Genomic DNA, 15,590 nt, shown 5'->3' on the forward strand with positions numbered 1-15,590 from the left:
AGTGAATACAATTTGAGTAATACAACATTAGGAAGAACTTCTTCACTGTGAGGGTAGTGAGGCACTGAGGTTGTTGAGAGTAGTTGTGGATCCCCCATCCCTGGAATGGTTCAAGGCCAGGCTAGATTGGGGCCTGAGCAACCTGGTCTAGTGGAACCAGACCTACACCATGGCAGGGGGGTTGGACTAGAGCATCTTTAATGTCCCTTTCAACCTAAACCATTCTGTGATTCTGTAATACAATGAAAGAAGCATAAACAAAATTCTAGTGAAGAACTCAATAGATTAGAAGTTGTTGGCATGACTGGGAGCAGATGGAAGTGGTTAAGGGGCTTACTCTGTGGAAAGGCTGTTTTGTCCTGGGTCATTTCCTGTTCAACAGACTTGTCAGTGACCTGAAGAAGGAGACTAAGCTCTCTCTCATGAAGTTTACCAATGATGCCAAATGTTGTGAACCACTCTACACTGGAGGGAAGAGCTGGCTTTCAGGGGGACCTGGAGAGGCTGAAGGAATGGGGTGGTGAGAACCCTTCATGAAATTCCACAAGAGTGGGTGCAGAGCCAGGTGCCTGGGAAGGAAGTGTCCCTTGAACTTCTAGGGACTGGGGAATGCCAGGCCGGGGAGCAATTCTACTGAAAGGGGCCTGGGATACAGCAAGAACAAGAGCTGGTGGCATGTCCTGGCAGCAGAGAGGGATAGCAGCCTCCCAGCTGTGTGAACGGGAGCTTGGTCACCAGATCAGCAGAAATAGCTCTTCTCAGCCAACCACACTGTGCTGTGGCATTCAGTCTGGAGTCCTCTGAACAAGATGGACATTGGCCAACCACAGCAGGTTCAGCAAAGGTCAGCCCAGTGTTTGAGGGCTGGAGCACTTGCTGGAGTGAAGAAGGGCTGAGGGCATAGGCCTTCTTCACCCTGAAGAAAGGAAGTGCTACTGAGGGTCCTCAAGCAGCCCTTCAGCATCATAAGGTCATAAAGAACACGGGTCCAGGCTCTCAGCAGTCATGCATAGTCGGAGGTTGAGAAAAAAGGGGCACAAGTTGAAAGGGGACATAAATAATACTGTTTAACTCCACAATCCAGCAGTGCCACAGGTTGCCCAGAGAGGCTGTGTATTCTCCTTCCTTGGGAGTTTTTCAAGATCCACTGTTCTGACCCTGCATGCGGCCTTGCTCTGAGCAGCAGCTAAGACCAAGGACCTCCTGAAGTTCCCACCCAGCCTGAATTATCCTATGCAACAAGATCCAGGGGGGATGACAGATGGCACGGCTGTAATAACCAAAGAACCACATTCAGGGAATCATCCTGCAGTAGTTCTATGCATGGCTTTTGTTTGCTTGCTTTTTATAAAGTCTGAAGTACAGCTGGACTTAGAGTCATATTTAAAATAGTATTGAGAGCTGCATAATACAAAATATAAGTATTTTAATACCACTCTGTGTTGGTGTCCTGGAGCCAATACTTCAAGAGACTCTGAATCCAGTCTTGGTGCTGCTGGTCCAGTCAATCCTTTGTTCTTAGTACTGGGTGGCGGGAAGCCTTCTAGATTCCACTGGGCCAAGAACAGAGATGTTCTGCCTCGTAAAACTGCCAGTGGCGTGAACAGCCAGAAACACCCAAAATTATCTGCACCTGGTTGCCAAGTTCAACAGTGGCCAGCCTGTGTTTCGTGTTTCTTGCACTGGTGTCAATGGGAATTCTGTGGAAAGAACCACTGCAGGGGACCAATTGATCACCTAAGAGAGGCTTAAAGATCTGAGTGCTAAGTTACTGACTGCAGGTCAGGTTTCTTGAATTAAGTAGAGGACTGCCAGATTCCCAGTTAGGTTTGTTTTACTTGCAGCTGGGGGAGAAGCAGTGTGATTCCCATTTGAGATAAAAATGTCCTTTGCAAGCTCTGATTTGTTATGTTTTTTCTGATCTTGATGTGTTATTTAATGATCAGTCCCCATCACTCAACAGCACACAGGTACATTTTCAGCAGAGGCCTTAAATACCTGGCAGAGCAAGCTGGGACCCAGGAGCTGTGCACAAAGCAACATCTGCAACTTCCTTATGTTCTCAGTTGGCATCTCCCTACATTGTTATTATACAATTAAATATTTGGGTGAGTTGGCTTCAGTCTTTTCCACCATTGCCATCATTAAGATACAATCCTGCAGATATTTCCAGGGCTCCTTCCTTCCCTTCAAGCCATCTCAATAACTGTGAAAGTGCCTTCACTATTTGTCTTTTTCTTCATGCAACCACTCTAGCTCCTGTCTTCAATAATTCATGATCTTGCAGGAGGTGCACCAAAATGATTTTAGCTACCTCCAACTTTTTTGGGCAGAAGGATAATAAAAATGATTTCACAGTAACTAAAGTTAGTCAGTTCATTGGTGAAAGCACTTAAATATAACTTATTAGCTATTCAGGAGGAAGGTTTTACTAAAGGTACAATGCATTTATGTATTAAAGTGCAGCTCAGCTCCTGAAAAATGACTACGTAAATAAGCACTTGTCACATCTTATTTTTGTTGACTTTTCTTCTCCTTCTAAATTTGTTTTTTGCTGCTAACTCTATTGCTGTCATGATTTAACTGTGTAGTATCTGGATCTTACTCCTAGTGGAATTAATTGCCAGTGGGTTACACATACATGTTGCCACTGATGAGCTGCTGTTACAGGCATTCTTACAAGACAGGAAGCACAAGTCAGTGTGACCCGTGGTACAATGTGACATAGAAGCTTTTGGAATATGGGGTTTGACATAAAAAGATCAGGTTGTGATCCAGATTTCTAAGTCTAGGGTAAAACATTTGAGAACACTGAGGTAAATCCACAAAGTATTTTAACCTCTTAGTTTTCACTAGATCTGGCAATGTGCCAGTATATCCAGTGGGGGATCAAGAGTCACTTTGGCTCCAACAGCATCCATGGGTAATCTCATTTCCTAGTTTCTTGATATCTGGGCATAGGAACTATTAGCACTAATAGACTTAATTCTAGCACTGTGCAGAGGAACAACATAGTCCTGAGGAACCAGAGGTTAAATCAAGAAAAAGTATAACTGCAGTACTTCCCAAAACTGAGGTGAAGAAACAGCTGGGGAGATGTTTCTAGAATACAAGTCTGACTGCAGACATCATAATTCAAGTTACTCAAATGTTTGGCTCCTTTTATCTGTTTGGGATCTTGCTGTTAGCACCTTGGTACTTGCATACAAAGAATACTTGATAGCACAATCACAAAAGCAATAAACAGCCTTACAAAGACATAGATCTAAGGTGACTCCTTCAAGAGGAATCTTACTTTAAGTGCTATTTCAGTGTCACGTATCATAATTGCATCTAATATTAGAGACTGACTTAATACAACACAATGTCAATGACAATATAAAGGCAATCATGAACAGAGAAGATAGCTGAAAACTTTGGGGGGATGGAAGGAAGGATTACACTGCAGTGAAGACATTACAAACCTTTTTCAGCAACACACAGAGGAATTTTTTTCTCTCCTAAACTTCTGGAAACTTTCCTACTGTTTCCATTTTGATCCTGGAATCTGCCTGGAATCTCTAAATGTGATTTAGGGTTGAGGTTTCTTGTCCCCTTCCTAAAACTTGTGAGTATGTCTTCAGTGCTAAGCACTGAAGTTACATATGTGAATCTGGTTAGCAAGCTGAATAGACTATCAGCTGCTGAGAATTAAATGCATGTATATGGAAGAGTTTTCTTCTTCCCCTCAGCAGCACATATCCTCCCACCCCAAAAGGATATGGTTTAAAAGGTGTGAAGCTAGACATTTTGGCTCTATCAAAGTCTGAAGACAGAATGAAAATGACACACGTCTTCCTAAAATGACTGAGAATCTCTAGTGGATTGTTTGTGGGTATAAGTAGCAGCAGTGTGACCTGCTTATACCAACTTAAAAGCATGTCATCATGGAAGGCCCCTGTGGCTTGCACGTGATTCCTTCTTGCAGTAGTGCTTGTGATGGAGCTGTAATTTCAATGAATTGAAATGACATCAGCTGTATTGCACAGGCTCTAGCTTGCCCTGATGTGAATGCATAGGTGAGCACAGAGGTGCTGGAGAGAGTCTGCCTTTGGCAGTGGCATTTTTAGGCCTGCAATAGTCCAGGCACACACAAGCATCCTCCATGTGCTTCAGGTTTGGCTGCTCTGTAGAATCATAGAAGGGAACTATAAACTATCCTGACTTGGGAGGGCCCCACAAGGATCAATGAGTCCATGTCTTCTCCCCTTTTCTCCTCTCCTCACCAGAGGAATGGATTTATTTATGCCTATAAATAAGATAAAATTCTGTGACAAAACTAGAGATAGCACCTTACAGAATGCATATAACCAAAGGAAATTAAAAACTTCTGCAGATGTTTTGCAGCAGCAGGTGAGGGCTTAGGTTCTGAAACACAGAAGCTTGCCTGAGCCTTTTCTGCTAATTTAAACATCTTCTCCCTCCTCCTCCCCCTCCCCCCTGCAGAAGGCATCAGTTGTACTCCAGTCTCACTGGTTTGCCATGAAAGCCAGGTGGCCGGGCCTGAAGCTGAGAAAAGGTTTAAAAGCAACCCCATTGGAATCTAACAACACCTGAATTATCAGGATCTCCTACAATATAACTTTTATTTTTTTTCCCAGGAGACTGCCATTCTAATAATGCTTTGAATTTTAGCAGTGATGACTATTTCTAATTAGTCCTTCCAATTCTGTGAGGAAGGAATAACTCTATAATACAAAATGAATTCTAATGAGGGAGGGAACTCTCCTCCTAAGAAACAGTGCTCCAAGAGCTGTAGAGATTTACCCCATGGGTACCTGTCTGACACTTTAGCTTAACACTTGAGGTGACCCTACAGAATATAAATCAGCTTGTGCTGCTTCAGCATTAGCTGCTGAGAAGTCAGCCCATGGGAAAGTTGATCTCTTTACTCAGGTTGGCTTGAAGCTTAGTTGAAAAAAGACCTAGGTTTTGTTGGATTGAGAGTGCAGGTGGGAAGCAATCATAAATTGGTTCTATATTGTGAAAAGTCCTCTTTCAAAGCCTGTCCATGGATGACAAGAAAAAGCAGAGTGCTGAGATGTCCTTGGTACCTAGTAAGCTCCTAGTTTGGGATGTCCCTGGATCAGGATGCTGAATTATCAGCAAATGACATTACAGCCTGGAGAGCCAGTCTACTCTGACAAGCCTGTGTTACCAATAGCCTTTAATAATTATGAAAGTGTAGTCTTTTACTGCTCAGTTTGAAAAATTGAAAACATGACAACTCTAAAACTATTAATTATACCGATGGCTATGCTATGTGATTCCAGACCAAAGAAAAGCCTTAGTAAGTGATGGCTTACACCTTACCAAAGAGCTGGAGTTGAGGGGTTGGGGAACATGATACCATTTCCCAAAATGTAGCAAAAAGAATGAAAATAAATGCTTTCAAATTTTTTAATGACTCAGTGTTTCGGAAAAAGGTGGAGGGGAAAATGATTTCATAAAAGACAAAGGCACTGTTTCAATTAAATAATTCATCCATGCCTGGAAAAGCCACCTTCTGATTTGCATTTTCCTCTGCTGTGTCCATCCGGCAGAGGCTGCTAATTATTCTGATAGCAAGTTGTTTCAGTCAGTAAAAGTAAACTGAAGAATACAGGGCTTTTCCCACTGACCTTTGTGCCAGCTTTTGTATCCCTGCTTGCCCTTGTGGAAAAGTATTGAACAGGTATAAATGCTCTTCATATCTGATACCTGGTAGCCTATAGCTATACTGGGGCAGCCTGGTAGAAATGAGGCTGCCTCACTTTTGTTGCTTTATGAAGTACTCCCCTTTTATTTTTAGTTTTTCTGCAAACAGCAAATTGCTAATTCCACTGACTGGCAGGCAAGATTGCCTGATCCTCATTGCTGCAGTTTTGCTACCAATGCCCAGGGCTGAAGAGAATTTTTAACTGCATGAAAGACAGGCTGAATATGACGAGGCAGTGGATATGAGTTTGTGGAATTTTTCCTGAGGACTTTGTTTCAGTTTCTTTCATGTAATTTATTATTTCTAGGCTTTTCAATGAGTGAAAAAAAGTGTTTGTTGTAATTTTGATTTTTCTTTTAAAGAGAAATTATCTTCCTGCTCCTAAGCTGATTGACATGGTGGTCTCTGCTTCCAAGGAGGGTTCTCTTCAGTTTCCTTTTCTTTAGCAGCCTGTTGGACACCTTTGTGGAGGTTCAGAACACTTCTGTTTCTAGCAAAGTGGAGTAGCAACCACTGCATTTATCTGGCAATCCTAATAACCTGCTCCAAGTTACAGGAAATGGAACTGAAAATGTTATCGGAGAATTGAAGCCATGGCATTTCCTACATTTCACATCATTTGAATAATGAAATTCAGCAGCCATCATTCTTCATGTTTAAAAAGTGTATGTGAGCAGGTAAGCATTTTAAACAAGAAATGCAGTGCCAAAGTAATCTCTGCCATAATACCCTCAAATTCCCTGGAGTTATAGTAGGGATTAATTTGCTTCATGATGTTTGAAAACTGGAGGAAAAATGAATTAAAGATTTCTACCAGAAATTCCAATCAACATTAAAAAGTTGAATACTACTGAACATAAATTAAAAAAACCCGGCCCAAACCTGCTCTTACCTGCTCAAAGGCTTAAATGGATGTTTTTAATCCATTCTTCTTCTCTGTGAGTGACTTTGCTTAGTGAAAGTTTTAGTAGCACAAATAGATTAGAAGAATGAACTTTTGAGCTAGGCACAAATGTTAAGAGGAAAGAATTGGTTGTATTCCCATGTGAACATTTGCATTAACTGTGCAAATGTGCATAATCTCTGACACAGTGGAAATAGAAGAGGTCAGCTCAAGTATTCTGCAGTTACTGCTACATAAAAAGAAATATTGGCAAAATAACACTTAAAATTTCAGCAAAAAAGTAGGAAAAAAATAAAATTGCAGACTGTTTGTAAGTATATCTTTGAGACCACTAATAGAAAGTAATTTGTAAACTTGGATTATTCACTGTTAACTACTCACTGAGATTTGGCCCACTAAAATGGTTTAAGATTAAGAACGAATAGTGTAAGTTGTTAAATTTACACTGTTATTTGTAACTTATTTCAATCAAAATGGAAGTATTTTGAATCTTTCTAAACATGTAAGTTATGAAATCTCTGTCCAGTTGCCTGATAGTAAGAGTTCAGTGGGAAGCCTTGATGATTAAGCTATTTGATGAGTACAGTACAATTCAGCAAAACAGTTGCAATGTCTATAAAGACAACAAGATTTAGTTCCTGGCCTGATGCTCTGATAAAGAAGGTGCAATCTTCTGTACTGTCTATCTCCTACAGATTCCTTTTTCATATTCATTATTGAAAAAAATACTGGGAATTGCTTCAGTATTGTCCTTCTGGGGTTGGGTTTTACCAGTCTGCTTAAAACGTCCACTGAAGTAAGTGGTTTCTCTAAAGACTTTTGACCTTTAAGGTGAAGTAACCTCATCCATAATCTTTGGTGCAAATTTTTATAGCTGCTAAGCAATTTTCCAAGGCAGCTGGCCATTTTTATATCTTGAAAAACTGGTAATGATACAAACAGTTGATTATAGTTTACAATGGCAATAAACCTCTCAGTATTGGTTGTTACCAAAATAAATTGCCATTCTGTTAAATGTTAAATAACAAGTCATAAACTGCTGAAAACAACCAATTTCTTGTGGATCATTGCCTCAATAAATTTTAGTAAGAAGTGCAGATCATGAAGTTGTGATCAGCAGATCAGGCCTAATGAAATTTTATATATTTTTAAAAGCTGAAGGATCCTCAGAATATGATGCAAACTGTAACACCCATTAAACAAGAAAAAAAAATAAGGCTCTTGGTAGTTTTGGTATTTTTGTCTGAGACTATTTTCACCTTCTGATACCAGCTCTTTCTGTTTTCCATTGTTTCTTTAGGTGTTGAAAAACCCAATCAATGCCAACACACCAAGAAGGCAGACAGGAGCCTGTTCAAATACAAAGTGCCTGCATGAGATGTCTGCTCAGAATCAGAGGGGTTAGTATCTGCTTTGGAGTAATTACTACTGCTCATTTCAAAAGCAAAAATGCCATCAAACATTCCTAGCTCAGGTGCCATCTTCCCAAGAGTGAGTGACAGATCTTCACCATAGCAACGAGTGTTATCTCCTGAGAATAACATTAACCTCCCCTGTTACCAGTTTTAAATCCTTGGGTGTAAACAGCAGTTGCAAGGCATGTGTGCTTTGATTGTGCATTTTCATTACTTAGTATGTACTGGGTATGCCTTAGCTGCTGTAAAACTAAAAAAGACATCACCAGAGGAGAAAGTAATTAAAGGGATGGAAATACAGCCATTAATAATCCAGTCCTGGAAGCATGATCAGGGAGAGGTCTCTTGTTTATGCTCATGAAAATAAGACCTCTCCACAAGAGAGAAGCCTGGCAGAGAGTGCTCTTCAGCAGCAGCATCCTCCCCCTCCATCCACATGTTGATTTTGAATCAGTCAGGGAGAGGTGGGAGAAGAGAGCAAAAGGAGGAGGGGAGGGAAAGTTAATTCTATTTCTCTCCTTTTTTCTTCTGCACTTCCCTTCCAGCATACTATTTTTTCTCAGGCAGGGTTGAAGTCCAGGAAACTTCTACCAAATATTTTAGCTATTTTAAATTGCTGCATTATGCATTTTTTCGGAATGTCACCAAAGCTTTTTCGAGTAAAGGAGATGAAATTCCCCTCATAATAGCCATGTAGGATACAGTGATATCCTGGGAGTGTCATAAAAATGCCATTAAGAGACATTTCATTTTGCCTTCTGGGGGCTCTACACTTATCTATTTTGACTTAAACTCTTTCTTCCATTTCTGCAAGAGAGGAACATGACACAGGAGTTGCACAAAATGAGCTCAGATCAGGGAAGACAGATTGTAAATCGAGACTTGGCTAGGGCTAAATCATGTTCTCTCCCTTGATCGCTTATCTGATAACTTTTATCCAAAAGGTATTGAGGAAGTTAATTGCAACTGCTAAGATGAATCTTTAGGAAATATCATTCTCCAGGGCCTTCTTTTCCCTGCTCTCCAGATCCCATGTTGAATTTTTTCAAGGCCTCAGATATAAAATGGTTATCTTGTGAATTTTAACATCCTTATCCTTTCCTACAGAACTGTTCAGATGAAGAAGAAAACTGTAGCTTTTTATTTACAAGGTTTAGGTTCCAGAGAAGCAGTGCAAGAGGAGGAAAGGCAGTGGCTTTCTGAATTCAAATGCTTGCTCTACTTGACAAGCTAAAGACAAAAGTAAGACTGTTTACTTTTTAGAGACTGAAGTACTGTAGAGAGTCTTGAATTAGAAGCAAGCTGAAATTTTCCTGTTGTAAACTTCTAATTACCTTGTGTAGCATGACTCCTAGATACACTATCTTGCAAAAACAGTGAAGTTGTGAGTACACTTTGAGACAGCTTTACGCTTTACACAAGGAGATTATTACAGTGTTTTCCTTCTGGTGTTTTTCTTCTTGCTGAGCATGGCAGAGCAGAGATTCCTTGTGAAATCTAGCAAAATAAGTGAGCTTTGAGTTTGCTCAGCATCTCTCAAGAGCTGTTCTAAGACTAAGATTAAAGGCCACTAAACAAATTCAGGCTCCATTTGTTTGGATATGACTTAATGGAAAATGTATATTTATATAATCCAGTGACTATTTTTTTGTCGATTTTGCACTGATACTTTATTAATTCAAAGCAATAATAACTTGGGTTGTGTGTTTCTCAATTACCAGTGCAATCAAGACAAAAACCCAAAATCACAAAAAAGTGTTTTCTACAGACTTATATTGCCCTGCATTTTGGGCAGTAGGAAGGTAGGGCTCTCTGGGAGGGAAGCCCTGTACAGGTGTTAACATGATACCATTTTTCTGACCCCTATTTCTCCATACACTCTGAAGAAGGTAGATGTTAAAAGGTGGAGCTGCTGAACCAAGTATATTTTCTTCTATATTTGCAGCTGGACAATGAAAGAGGGTGACTGTGACACACAGAACTGGAATTAAAATGTATACTCAGGACCATTCCCCAATTATTCTCATTTTTTGAAGCCAACAGAGACCTCAGTAATGGCCTTGCTGTGGAAAGGCTGTTTTGAATGGTTTGTTTTATGACTCTTAATTTATTTCTCCTTCAGTTGTTGGTCTCCTGGCTGTCTCCTCCTTCCCTCTCCCACTCACACTGTGTGGCGTCACTCTGCAACAGCTTTCCTTGCATTTCACTGTATGCAGCCTCGTAAGTCTTACTGAGAAATGCTTTGGCACATAGGCAGTGAAGAAAAATCTGTGTAACAAGCCTGATGCCTTAGAAATATTTTTTGTGTTCCTTTGCAGAGGATAGAAAGTGTAAAAACACAGGGGAAGGTATTCTGTGGAAAATATGTATTACTGTATGTCACATGAACCCTGATTGAGAGCTAAAAATTCCTTCACAAAAAATAATAAAATGAAATTAAGACCTCTCCTGGAAACCTACATAAGAAGACATAGCTCAGCTTCCACTTGGGCTGAGGCTTGGTAGGAAAAGCTCTGGAGAAGGGGAGAAAGAGAGGAGCCCTCAGACTCTTTTAAGCAGCTGGCATCCTTCCTTTCTCCTTCTTGCACTTGGACAGTGTGTGACATGGTATCTCTGCAAACCCTGAGCCCACACTTGAATGATGCATCAAGTGGTGATGGATTTGCACCTGCCTGTCCCTTTCCCAGGCTTTGCTTGGAAAAAGGAGATGCAGCTGAGGTTGAAATGAGGTGGGATGATAGAAAAGAAAATGTGGTGTGGCCAGTGGAAGTAGACCTGGGCTGCCCCTGAAGTCCCCTGAATCTCTCAGCTGGTGTGCACGCATCTTGCTCTCCAATAGAATGATGGGAGGGGAGGTCAAAAGAGCTCAGTTGGAAACAACTGCCAAGGATAGCAAATTCTTACAAGTTAGTATGCCTTTTGGGAAGGAGGAAGGCAGAGCAATTTTGATGAGAAAGGCTGCTTTTGGTTTGGGCTTAATCATGCAAGGTGCTGAGTGCCTTCAGTCCTCATTGACGTTGGTAGGAGCTGACTGTGCTCATGCTACCTGGCAGGCATGGCTGCTAGGTCAGTTCTCATTCCCCTCTCCCCCGCGCCTGTCACTTCACTTCCTAAAGAATGTCTTATTTGATGTCATCTGCAGCACAGGGAATTAATGAGGTTTTCTTTCAGAGGCTTCTCATTTATCCCCAGAAAATCAAAGGGACAGATGTTTTCTCTGCTTGAAAGTAAACCTCTAAGAAGATAACAGAAAAGAGGTAGCTGGATGCTTGTAGCATCCCTGTCCCAGATATGCAGAGGGGGCTTGGACCTACTTTGGGTCTGTGAAAAGAAGAAGCAGCTGTTTGGTGTCTGACTCTCCTCATGAGCTGTGGTTCTCCTTTCTTGTTTCAAAGGATTCCTAACCCTCAGGGACCACCTCTGACCACTTCATTCCTCGAGAAATGGATGCAAAGCATGCTTAATGTCAATGACATCTTAATCATCTGGTCTTTGAAAAGCAAAAAGGCCAAGACAAATACTTCTGTTAACAGGAGAATCATAGTATTTGATAAATATGGACTGCATACATCTAGCTGAGATGCCTCTATGTTTAACTGTGCAATTCACAAAATGTAAATGGGGTGCTTATCAGATGGATTATTTTCTGAAAGCACAAACAAAATTACAGTAATTACTTTTCCTCCTGCTACATTATCTGTATTCCCAAGAAACTTTATAACTTCATGCAGAAAATAAATAAATATTTGCTTAAAATATCAGAATAGCTGAGTGAAGGTTCCCTTCACTTCCCACAAAATCAGCATTTCTCTTGAACAAAAAGCTGCTCTTGGCAGCCTGAGATTTTCACGGGGGCAGGTACTGTCAGTGAAAACTTCTTCCAAGGAGATCACTAGATATTAATCTAGATTTTAAAGAAGCTATAATTTTCTTAAATTCTCACCCCTTTGACATGCCCTTGGGTGAGAAATGAGTTCCTACTATTCACCCTTCAGCAACTGAGTACTTTCAGCCCAGCTTTTTAGATTTAACCACCAAGATTATTGCCTGAGAATAATCAATATTAAGGACCCACCTTTTTAATGTGAGATAAAGATTAATCTACTTTATCACTCCACTTAGACTCCTTTAAGCCCACTCATAAACGTGCATTTTATTATATTTTGTGATTTTCAAAGGATAAATCTAAAGGACTAGTTAAAAAAAAATCATCTGCCACGGCTTGTTCAGCCCATCAAACTGTGTAGATTATTGTACAATTCTAACACCAACTGGTTCTACAGCATCATAGGGCTCAGTAGACAAGTAATAAGCAAGCTTTATAACACTCCCCCATCCATCCCAAATGGAGGCATTTTAACCTGGTTTATTTGGTTTTTTTAGTCTAACATATGAAAAGCAAAAATTTTCTTGGGCACTTGTATACTTTGTTGCTCTAGAGTGATAGTGCCCATAGTCTTTTATGGTTTTGTCCTCAAAATTTCTTCATGAGGTAGAAAGTGCTGTTTTGTAATAACTGAGAAACTGAAGTGCAGAAAAGTTAGAAGACTTCTCCTGGCCACCTGGGAAAGTCAAAAGGGGTCATGAGCTCAAGCTAATAATTCAGCTGGGACCCTTTCACTTCCTTTCAAGCCTGCATGTAAGAAAAATGGTTCACAGCCACTCTCACATCTCTGACCTGGGAATAATGGAGTGTCCTTATGGGGTACATCTGGATCTAAGTACTCTGGAACAGCCTCAGAATGTTCAGCCTGTTCATCACAGTCTTCACCATGAGCTGTGAGGATAGGAACAAGCAGCTGTGTGGTGATACACATTTGAGCAAAAGACTGGAATGTCAATCCTTTAGGGATAGCACCAGGGTCTGAGAGCTAACTCCAGTTCCTAGGACACTGCTTCAGCCTCTGAACTAACCTTCTTCATGTAAAATACAGTTAATATGAAGGTGCTTTGTAGCTGGGCAGACCTTGTAACATGAGAAACATCATGCCAAAAACCTCCATTTGATTCTGGTTAAGAAATCAACACAAACATTCAACCTCATCCAGCTCAGCCCATGCCCTAAGCACAGGGAGATGGTAAGAGAGACATTGCTCATCTGTAACACATAAGTGCAAATAGTTGGGAAATAGCTCAAAAGATATCAAGTAATTAATTGAGCATCATGACTGCACCACTGCATAAACTCCTTGAAAGAGCAGCAAAGGGTGAAAATTGCTGATGGCAATTTCCAAAGTAGAGTAATTTAGCTCAGAGGCAAAGAGAGTGGTGAAGGAGAGAGAGAATATATATGTCAGCGTGGGAGAGGGTGGATTGGTACAAGAAGGAGTGCATTAGAGTGTGTGTGAGTGTGGAGGAGTGAGTTTCTCAGAATTAGGGCAAATTCTGCATTCACACTAGGCCTTGCAGAGAAGCTGCCTCTGTGCATATGTATACATATATACAGGTTTGAGCTTGGCCGTCTCAGGGTCATTAATGTTTTTAATACATTTTTCTAGAATATATTTCCAGTTCTTGCAAGTGTATGTGAAATAAAATAAAAAAACCAAACCTTGAAGGTGGAATTGAAAGTCAGCTGAAAATGCAAAACTGAGATGATGTACAGTGATTTGGAAAATATATAAAAGCAGCAAGACTCTTGCTCAGAAAATGGAAAGATGGATATGGGAAAATAGCAAGGGAAGACTATTGTTATAATTGCCTCCTGGAGAGATGCTGGCAGTTTATATCAAAAGAGAAAATCTAGGGTGGGTGGGCATTCCACCTCCATCTCTGGGCAAAGGAGAACATGCAGAGGGTTCTGTGCCACTGTCAATCAGGAGTAGGAGTTTAATTGCACAGATTCATCCTCTTTCACCATACCAGTGTCTTCATGAAGGCAAAAAGAAAATGCTGTTTGCTGTAACCCAGGATCATTTGATGTAGAGAGGAGAACACTTAGAAATCAAAGGTTAAACCAGTGAGAAATTCTTTTCAGCAGCAACTTAGTAAAATATGTCTCTTTATTGAGATGGGCAGCGAAGTATATCCAAGTTCTCTATGCACACTGCATCTTTCCAAAATGTATGCCAGGAAAACACAGTCAGATGTTTAGGCTCTGGTTCCTCCTCAATGCTGGTTTCCCTGGTAATCCACTCTAGCAGTATTCCAGCTTTGAGACTCCTAAGCACAAATTTTTGGGCTCATTTCCAGTCACTTATCTTTCCAGTGGGAACAGTCTATTTCTTACTTCACCCACTTAGGCACAGCAATTTATACTTCTGATTCATGCTGTGGCGGACTGAGGGGAAGATTTTATAGTGGTAATACCAATTGTCCCCTATCCCACAGTAACTTTAAAGTACTTATCAAAACCTCAGGAGGTGAAGAAATGCATGACAGGAAAATAAAGCATTCATGTAAGTAACAGATTGTCCCTTACATATCCCTTAAACCCCAAAAGTCATGTTCACACAGCTGAAGTTTCTTCTAATTAAGAAAACACCTCACAAGGCAAGGATTTCACCTTGAAAAAATATTTCAAAGATATTCTCAGTAGTCATTGATCATAATAACTAATTGATCTCTTGGTCAAAAGATAAAAGGTTTTGCTCTGACCACATTAACTTAAGGATGAATCTAAGTGTATATTCAGTTGTCTGTATCTCCTTTTCCCTTGCAGTGATTCAGTGCAGTGTTGGCTAAGGATACACAACTTTCATTAGAACAGTTTAGATGGAAAAGCTACATTCTTCACTCTTTCCACATTTAAAAACTCCTAGCAGCAGTAGTTCCTACAGCCAGTCCTAGTATCACATAAAGGATTAAGAAAGCCCATTATTCCTTGATTTTGTCCTTTAGTGTTACATCTATGGGGGAAATGGATTACAATCCTCAGATTTGGCTGTCTGCATGCTGACCTTACAGGGCACAGCCAAATTATTGGAGATGAATGTTTCTCTCAATATGCTGTTTTCTATTATGTTCTTCTTTAGGAGTGGAAACCACCTGGGATTAACTGTTCAAATTGAACTTGATTTCTAGAAGCTTTTCAGCTTTACTGCATGCATGTGGCAATAATTACTTGCATAATAAGGGCTGTGTGGTTTGTGTTTTACCAAATGATTTAGGTATTTGTGATTGATTTCCACCTGTTTAAGCTTTGATTGCAAAATCACTCTATGGAGAAAAAATATAGATAAGTGTCAACATTGTGTAACTGAGGTAAACATCTCTTTGTGTCCCAAAATCTGCTTAACTATTTTCCACTGTTTAAATGTACTCTTGACTATGGACTATGACAAACTCTCCATATGAATTTTTAAATTGGTTCAAAACATTAGGCCACAATCTCTTTGGAATAATTTAAGGAATAATTTAATAGTAATGAAATTAAAGATAGCACTCAAAATAACCCCTTTAAGATGTCAAATAATTAATAAACACTTGCATAAATTCCATTTCCAAATAAAACCTTTCAAGAGATTCTGAAAAGTTTTGCATGCTAGAGTCCAAATACATTCATGCACAGCTCAGAGTGAGACTGTATGAAATA

Source organism: Lonchura striata, chromosome 1 (assembly GCF_050655825.1).
Source record: "Lonchura striata isolate lonStrDom1 chromosome 1, ASM5065582v1, whole genome shotgun sequence".
NCBI classification, from domain to species: Eukaryota; Metazoa; Chordata; class Aves; order Passeriformes; family Estrildidae; genus Lonchura; species Lonchura striata.